The sequence below is a fragment of the Callospermophilus lateralis genome, unplaced genomic scaffold (assembly GCF_048772815.1).
Source record: "Callospermophilus lateralis isolate mCalLat2 unplaced genomic scaffold, mCalLat2.hap1 Scaffold_107, whole genome shotgun sequence".
In the NCBI taxonomy this organism is placed as follows: Eukaryota; Metazoa; Chordata; class Mammalia; order Rodentia; family Sciuridae; genus Callospermophilus; species Callospermophilus lateralis.
In genome coordinates this window covers 2023661-2033751 of record NW_027510917.1, presented here as the reverse complement: position 1 = coordinate 2033751, position 10091 = coordinate 2023661, and positions in this window count along the sequence as shown.

The window sequence follows — 10091 nt, the reverse complement described above, 5'->3', positions numbered from 1 at the left end:
TAATTACCTAAAAGAAAAATCAGTTGACAACAATTCCAGAATAAAGTTTTTATTGATAAAAAAAGTGTTTTTCTTTTTTTTAGAGAGGAGAGAGAGAGAGAGAGAGAGAAAGAGAGAGAGAGAGAGAATTTTTTTAAGTATTTATTTTTCAGTTTTCAGTGGACACAACACCGCTATTTAATTTTTATGTGATGCTGAAGATCGAACCCAGCATGTTACCGCTTGAGCCATATCCCCAGCCCCAAAGTGTGTTTTTCTTGAAGAAAGTGCTTTATTTAATAATCCATGAGTCAAAAATAAATCAATAGTGAAATTAAAAAGTATTCCAAAAATTGTAATTGAAAACACAAAATATTAAAATTTGGAGAATGTAGCTAATGCAGTGCAGGGAGGGAATTTTATAGCACAAATTATCAATAACAGGAAGGAATAAAGATATCAAATCAATAACCTAGATTCTCTATCTTTACAAATTAGAAAAGAAAATTAAAAATAATGAGAGAAAAGAATAAATATTATAGCTGAAAAACTGAACTTGAAAACCAAAAAGAGAAATTAATAAAATCAAAGTTTTTTTCTTTTTTTTTTCAAAATATTTGTTTTATTTGTATGTGCTCCTGAAGATTAAACGCAGTGCTCCATTCATGCTTGGTGAGCACTGTACCAATGAGCCACAAGTCCCAGCCCCATTAAAGGTGTTTCTAAGAAGATAAATTAAATTTATAAAACTCTAACAAGTTTACTCCATATAAAAGGAAAGAACTTAATAATATAGGAATGAAAAAATCCAATCAAATTCTAGAGATAGAAAATATATAATAAAGAAATACATTAATAATTTTAAGTTAGTAATGGATAATTTTTTAAAGGAACATAATATCAATGCTAGAATAATTTTCAATGTCAGAATACCTTACAATTATGTTAAAAAATCTTCCACAAAACAAATTTTATTTCCAGCTGGTTTACTGATAAAATTCTTTTTAAATATTTCTGGTAAAATACTATAAATTCAACATACAGTCTTTGAGAAATTGAGGAAGAGGATATGTTTCCCAATGAATTTTATGAGAATGGCTGTGTCTTCAGATGACTGATATCCAAAAATATCATCAAAATAAAATGAAAGTTCAACATCTCTCATAAGTTAGGTACTAAAATTATTAACATCTTCTTTTACTGGAATGAATATTTAACCTATGATAATTTTGTTGCAACATGTATTGTTCATTTGGAAAATTGATTCAATCAGATATACAAGTTGCCGCAGTCTGGCTGGGCACAAATCACGAGCCACTCACAGCTTTGTAGATTCAAACAGCAATTCTTTATTCCTGATCTCACACGGGCCTTCTACAAACATGTTCTGGGGAAATCCACATTCTCTGCCCAAATCCACACCTCCATTGGGCTTCTGTCTCCCAAATATATTCTGAATCCCGTGAGAACTCAAGGGGAACTCAGGCAGAAGGATACGCGATATTCTAAATAGGGAACGCCCTAAACTCGGATTATCCTAAACCGGGAACACCCTAAACACAGATCCGCCCTGGTCCTTGAGCAAGGTCACCTTCCAGGAGTCCTTCCACTAAGAAACATGGGGGTATGCTGACAAGGAAATTGTCATACGTACTTGGCTAATGGCTCCCAGCAACAAGTATTTTGAATATTGACGTTTTAGTATAAAATATGAAAAATATTACCTATTTTTATTTTCCTCAATCCCAGCAGATTTTAATGTAGGAAAAATATCCACATACTTGCCTAAATTTTATTATGTTTTAATATTTTAAGAATGTTTGGGTTTTTTTAAGTCAATTGCATAAACTCCTTAAATATTTATGTGGATTTTCATTTGATATGAATTTTGAAATCAATTTATATATCTTGGGTAATAATGTCTGTCTCATTCTACCATTTTTTACTGCCTCCACAGGTAGCTAATACGCTACCTGTTGAAGATTCCATAAACCTTATGGGTAAGTGAATAAGAATGTTACACCTTCATGACTATGCAAGCTATGAAAAGCAATAGTGAATCTATGCATAAAATATTTATTTGCTTGCTATTCAATTATTATTTTCATTTTTAATAGAACTTTATGGCTTACTGCCAATGACCTAAGTATCAGGCATGGTTCAGATTGTTTCAGTTTTCTTTGCATTTTTTTCTCCTCCAACAATTCCAAAGTTACCAAAGGTTACCCTTACCTCCCCTCACTTATCTCTGCCCAATTCAAAGTTGTATTTTTGTTCAAAAATAATCTTATGAAATTCAGTTATATATCATTCCTGAATGAAAAAATTCATTAATATGCTAAAAGTAGCAGGCTACTATTTATTTATTTATTTATTTATTTATTTATTTATTTATTTATTTTTGTTTGTAAACTTGGTTGTATCTATCTAAATTTCCTTAAGTCATAAGCATTAAAGGAAGTCTCCTCCCTTCTAAAGTGGTTCAGAGACCTAGAAATGAAATGTAGGTTATTTTGCACCTGTAAGTGAGACACTAGAATTATGCTGGCTCTAGGCAAGTCAGAGAATGTGAGTTTTGCCTTGAGGATACATATTAATTTAGGCTTACCTCCTGTGGCCAGTGGTTCACTCCCTCTTGACAGAAAATCTATGAAAAGCTCCCAGGAAGACAAATTCTTAGTCTCGGGTCAGAATCTACACTTTTAATTGAAGACCAGAAATATGATTAAGAAAAAAACTGAAAGATTCATCACACTTATATAAATGAAAGAAACACGGAGAGAAAAAGCACTAGAATCATGGCATGTAGTATTGATTTACTCTTTAAATAAGTTGTTTAGCAAAAAACTCTAATAAGGTCATAATATGAGACATATAACACCTAATGTATAATTCCTAATCTACAAAGTTATTTTTATTTTCTTTAAATTTAAAATGTTCTTTCCTATGATATTCAGAAGCAGATGTCATTAAAATTAACTTATATTTCTAATTTTAGAAGAAAGCATTAATTTCCTACACCAAAACTTCTATGAAAAATGTTAAAAACAAAATGCATTATGTTACACTCACACAATGAAGCGTCACAATAACTTTGAATTAACCACCCACAGAAAAATTAAATGTGTTACTTGATAGTGTATACATTTGAGAAAAGTATTTCAAATTTGGAAACATATATAAAATATCCACTTCTAATTAGTATATTTAAGAAATAGTAGTGTATAATCTTGCCTATTGTTTATCATATTTTGATAGATGTAATGAATGTATAAATGATGAACTACACTAATTTATTCTCTTTGAAAATTGTCCTCTTTGGAAGATTTATATTCTAAGAAATGATATCATTGTATCAGCTAATAGTAATTAATCAACATTCTGACATAATTCCCAGAAATTTTATTTTTAGTGTTAATTCTTCCAGGAACTATAAAGATAATTGTCAGATATTTATTGGAATAAAATATTTTGTAAATATTCAAGGTCATAAAAACAAGAAATAAAAAAGGATCTTACTATAAAACTGAAGCCATTATTCTTCATTATTTTGAAGTAATTAAAATGAAAGTATAGGAAGGACAACATTTTATGATGTAATTTTAGGCAATTCTGTTATTGCAATAACAGAGAATTCTTACAAAATGGAATATTACTGAATTGTAGAATTTCATTTTTAAATGCATACAAAGTCGTATTCACATTAAGTATGACAAAATAATAGAGTTTGGAAGGACAGTAGAAAATGAAGGTAAAGAAAAATATTAAAACTTATTATAGCCTGTTAGAGATATCACAAAGGAGGCTAATATGCTACCTGTTGAAGATTTCTTAAAACTTAAGTTTAAGTGAATAAGAATGTTACAACTTCATGCCTATGCATGCTATGAAAAACAATAGTGCTTCTATGGGTAAAATATTTATTTGCTTGCTATTCAATTATTATTTTCATTTTTAATAGAACTTTATGTCTTAGTGCCAATGATCTGAGTATCAGGCATGATTTAGATGGTTACAGTTTTATTTGCATTTTTCTCCTCCAATAATTCAAAAGTTACCATTTCATTATTTTATTTCTTATGTTTTTATTTTCATGAGCAGTTTTATGACAAATTTTCGGAATTTAAACCTAAATTTCCACTCTTCAATTTGTTATCTATTAAATATACTGTTTCACAACAGCTTACAATCTGTTTTTGATTATTTGTTTTATACTCTATAAAATCCTCCATTTTTGACGATACACATGCTATATGTGATATATTTATTCACCTTGAAAAGCTAACCCCTAATTATGTATATTAACTTTTAATATCAAAAAACAATTTCTAACATAATATCAAAGACAATAGGTAACATTTCCTTGAATCCATCAGTGATTATATTTTATAAAATTAGTAGCATATCACTTGTATTAATGGCAAAAAAACATATAAACATTAAGATATTAAATTAGGTGGTAAAAATGTGAAGGAAAGAGTAACCTTTGGAATTGATTAACATTAGCTATAAAACTAATTTAATTTTTAATCAAATGGAGTGATGTCTTTTTATGAGCATGAAGACATTACCTCACTGAAATAATTTTTTGAAGTTTTAATTTGCTTATATATAATGCTTCTGTACACACTTAAATTCCATCATATGCCATTATCTGTCTAAATGGAATTTTGAAATATGTTTATGTTGAACATATTTCAGTGATTCAAATTTGAACTGATTCAGTCACTATTGAATAAAATATGCAGTTCAGGTTTTAAGAATAAGGGAAATTCATGAAAATAAATTGTCAATAAAAGAGAATGATTTTTCAAGAATTCTTTATATTGAAAAAATAATAATGATAATAAAATACTAATGTGCCAAAATGAAGAAAGAATGCTAAGTCACAGTAGTTTGCAACCTGATTTATTTTTAACTGGCCCAGAATGCAGGAAAAAAGTAAATCCACTGTGTAAAAGAATTAAAATACAGTATGTTTTCAAGACATTTGGAATAAATAAAACAGTGAAAGGAAATTAATATATCATGAGAAACATCTGAGGAAAGTGCACAGAATTCCTTTAAAAAAACTTGATAGTAATGCAAAAGATAAGAAAAATTGCCTATCCAATGATGTATCAATATGACTTGAGATTAGGAGGAAATACTCAATTAAAGAGAAATTGGCCACAGATATCTAGAAATATTAGATATGTAGTTTATCAAATGATTAGAGTTCAACCAATTCTGAATAGGATTAATAAAAGTAAAGCCTTGATTAGACACACTGTAAAAAACCTGTAAGAAAGGTAAAAAGAATTTAAACATAGCAAAAGAGCCAGGCCTATATCTCAAGCAGCTTCTGGAACTTGATGCAGGAGGATCATATATTTGAGACCCTATCAGTGATTTAACAGAGACTCTATCTCAAAATAAAAACTGTCAGGGGCAGGGATGTGGCTGAGTGGAAAAATCACCCCTCGGTTCCATTCTCAGTACTAAAAACAAAACAAACAAGCAAAAGCGAAAGAGGAAACACAGATTAGCTATAAAGTTACTAACACTCAGATTGATAGCTGACTTTACAAAGGAAAATCAGAATTTTAATAATTATAGAATGAAAGATTGCAACCATCAAACAAAGGAATAATCAGTATAATTATTTATAACCAAATATCTAGTATGGCTGAAAGAAGTACTATATAATATTCTCCAGAAATAACAATTTAAAAAATACATCTCAAATAAAAAAGTGAGGGGTAAGAAAAAAATGCCAATTAAATGGATGAGCATATTTATAAACATCTATTTTTAAAACAATAATAGCATCTATTCTTCTGATTATAAGAATTCTGAAGTGTTGTATGTACTGAAGAATTTTATAGTTTGAAGTATACAATAGATACACTCACCATACTTACACAGGTTTTCGGAACTTTTTCATCTCAGAATTGGAAGTTTGGACCTTTTGGTCACTGTCTCTCCCCAACCATTCTCTCGTAACTACCATTCTAATATATTTCTATGAGTTCAACTCATAGATGGAACATATAATTGAGATTCTGTTTCTGGCTTACCTCACTCAGAATAGTGTCTAATAGCAGGATTTTCCTCTTTCTTTGAGATTGAATGATATTCTATTGTGTGCATACATGATACACACACACACACACACACACACACACATACACACACTCACTCACACACAATTTTCTATATCCTGTCAGTTGTCAATGTGTTCTTTGTTTCCACATCTTGGATATTATAAACTTCCGCAATATTTTTTTTTTATTTCTTTTATTGTCGGTTGTTCAAAACATTACATAGTTCTTGATATCTCATATTTCACACTTTGATTCAAGTGGGTTATGAACTCCCATTTTTACCCCGTATACAGAATGCAGAATCACATTGGTTACAATTCCATTGATTTACATATTGCCATACTAGTGTCTGTTGTATTCTGCTGCCTTTCCTATCCTTTCCTATCCTCCCTCCCCTCTCCTCCCCTCCCCTCTTCTCCCTCTACCCCCTCTAATGTAATTAATTTCTCCCCCTTGTATTATTTTTCCCTTTCCCCTCGCTTTCTCTTGTATGTAATTTTGTATAACCCTGAGGGTCTCCTTCCATTTCCATGCAATTTCCCTTCTCTCTCCCCTTCCCTCCCACCTCTCATCCCTGTTTATTGTTAATCTTCTTCTCATGCTCTTCCTCCCTACTCTATTCTTAGTTACTCTCCTTATATCAAAGAAGACATTTGGCATTTGTTTTTTAGGGATTGGCTGGCTTCACTTAGCATAATCTGCTCTAATGCCATCCATTTCCCTCCAAACTCTATGATTTTGTCATTTTTTAATGCAGAGTAATACTCCATTGTGTATAAATGCCACAATTTTTTTATCCATTCGTCTATTGAAGGGCATCTAGGTTGGTTCCACAGTCTTGCTATTGTGAATTGTGCTGCTATGAACATCTATGTAGCAGTGTCCCTGTAGCATGCTCTTTTTAGGTCTTTAGGAAATAGACTGAGAAGGGGAATAGCTGGGTCAAATGGTGGTTCCATTCCCAGCTTTCCAAGAAATCTCCATACTGCTTTCCAGATTGGCTGCACCAATTTTCAGTCCCACCAACAATGAACAAGTGTACCCTTTTCCCCACATCCTCGCCAGCACTTGTTGTTGTTTGACTTCCTAATGGCTGCCAATCTTACTGGAGTGAGATGGTATCTTAGGGTGGTTTTGATTTGCATTTCTCTGACTGCTAGAGATGGTGAGCATTTTTTCATGTACTTGTTGATTGATTGTATGTCCTCCTCTGAGAAGTGTCTGTTCAGGTCCTTGGCCCATTTGTTGATTGGGTTATTTGTTATCTTATTGTCTAATTTTTTGAGTTCTTTGTATACTCTGGATATTAGGGCTCTATCTGAAGTGTGAGGAGGAAAGATTTGTGCCCAAGATGTAGGCTCCCTATTTACCTCTCTTATTGTTTCTTTTGCTGAGAAAAAACTTTTTAGTTTGAGTAAGTCCCATTTGTTGATTCTAGTTATTAACTCTTGTGCTATGGGTGTCCTATTGAGGAATTTGGAGCCCGACCCCACAGTATGTAGATGGTAGGCAACTTTTTCTTCTATCAGACGCCGTGTCTCTGATTTGATATCAAGCTCCTTGATCCATTTTGAGTTAACTTTTGTGCATGGAGAGAGAAAGGGATTCAGTTTCATTTTGTTGCATATGGATTTCCAGTTTTCCCAGCACCATTTGTTGAAGATGCTATCCTTCCTCCATTGCATTCTTTTAGCCCCTTTATCAAATATAAGATAGTTGTAGTTTTGTGGATTGGTTTCTGTGTCCTCTATTCTGTACCATTTGTCCACCTGCCTGTTTTGGTACCAGTACCATGCTGTTTTTGTTACTATTGCTCTGTAGTATAGTTTGAAGTCTGGATCGCTATACCGCCTGATTCACACTTTGTGCTTAGCATTGTTTTGCTATTCTGGGTCTTTTATTTTTCCATATGAATTTCATGATTGCTTTCTCTATTTCTACAAGAAATTCCATTGGGATTTTGATTGGCATCGCATTAAACCTATAGAGAACTTTTGGTAATATCGCCATTTTGATGATGTTAGTTCTGCCTATCCATGAACAGGGTATATTTTTCCATCTTCTAAGATCTTCTATTTCTCTCTTTAGGGTTCTGTAGTTTTCATTGTATAAGTCTTTCACCTCTTTTGTTAGGTTTATTCCCAAGTATTTTATTTTTTTTGAGGATATTGTGAATGGAGTGGTTGTCCTCATTTCCATTTCAGAGGATTTGTCGCTGATATACAGGAATGCCTTTGATTTATGCATGTTGATTTTATATCCTGCCACTTTGCTGAATTCATTTATTAGCTCTAATAGTTTCTTTGTAGACCCTTTTGGGTCTGCTAGGTATAGAATCATGTTATCTGCAAATAGTGATAATTTAAGTTCTTCTTTTCCTATTTTTATGCCTTTAATTTCTTTCATCTGTCTAATTGCTCTGGCCAGTGTTTCGAGAACTATGTTGAACAGAAGTGGTGAGAGAGGGCATCCCTGTCTTGTTCCAGATTTTAGAGGGAATGCCTTCAATTTTTCTCCATTCAGAATGATGCTAGCCTGAGGCTTAGCATAGATTGCTTTTACAATGTTGAGGTAAGATCCTGTTATCCCTAGTTTTTCTAGAGTTTTGAACATAAATGGATGCTGTACTTTGTCAAATACTTTTTCTGCATCTATCGAGATGATCATATGGTTCTTATATTTAAGTCTATTGATGTGGTGAATAACATTTATTGATTTCCGTATATTGAACCAGCCTTGCATCCCAGGGATGAATCCTACTTGATCATGGTGCACAATTTTTTTGATATGTTTTTGAATCCGATTCGCCAGAATTTTATTGAGGATTTTTGCATCTAGGTTCATTAGAGATATTGGTCTGTAGTTTTCTTTCTTTGAAGTGTCTTTGTCCGGTTTAGGAATCAGGGTGATGTTGGCCTCATAGAATGAATTTGGAAGTTCCCCCTCTTTTTCTATTTCCTGAAATAGCTGGAAAAGTATTGGTATTAGTTCCTCTTTAAAGGTTTTGTAAAACTCTGCTGTGTATCCATCCGGTCCTGGGCTTTTCTTAGTTGGTAGTCTTTTGATGGTTTCTTCTATTTCCTCAATTGATATTGGTCTGTTTAGGTTGTCTATATCCTCCTGACTCAATCTGGGCAGATCATATGACTTAAGAAATTTATCGAATGCCTTCACTATCTTCTATTTTATTGGAGTATAAGGATTCAAAATAGTTTCTGATTATCTTCTGTATTTCTGATAAACTTCCGCAATATTAGTTGTGAGATGAAATTTCTTTTTTTTAAGAGAGAGTGAGAGAGAGAGTAAGAGAGAGAGAGAATTTTTTTTAATATTTATTCTTTTCAGTTATTGGCGGACACAACATCTTTTGTTTGTATGTGGTGCTGAGGATTGAACCCAGGCCACATGCCTGCCAGGTGAGCTTGCTACCGCTTGAGCCACATCCCCAGCCCCTGAGATGAAATTTCACTACCGATCTGATTTTCATTTCCCTGATCATATTGAACAGCTTTTCAAATATTTGGTAGCTGGGATGAGAATAGGAAAGATAGTAGAATGAACCTAACATTACTTTCCCATGTTCATATGTGAATACATGACCAATGTAACTCCACATCATGTATAACCACAAGAATAGGAAGTTACAGTCCATGTAAGAATGTCAACATGCATTCTACTGTCACATATAACTAAAAAGAAAAAGAAAAAAGAAAAGAAATAAAATATTTGGTGGCCAATTGTATGTCTTTGATTAACTTATTCAGATTTGCCCACTTTTTAACTGGCTTATTTGTCTTTCAATAATTAAGTTGTCCTACTTTCTCACATTTTTGAAGATAAATACCTAAAATATTTGACAGAACTAAGTATCCATTTGTGATATAAAATATGTATATGAGGAATATAACTCAATATAATAAAGGCCATAAATCCAACAGGAAGAACACAAGGATGCCTACAGACACCAAATATATTGAATAGCACTGGACATCTTTACAAGAATATATTTTTAAGAGAAATAAATAA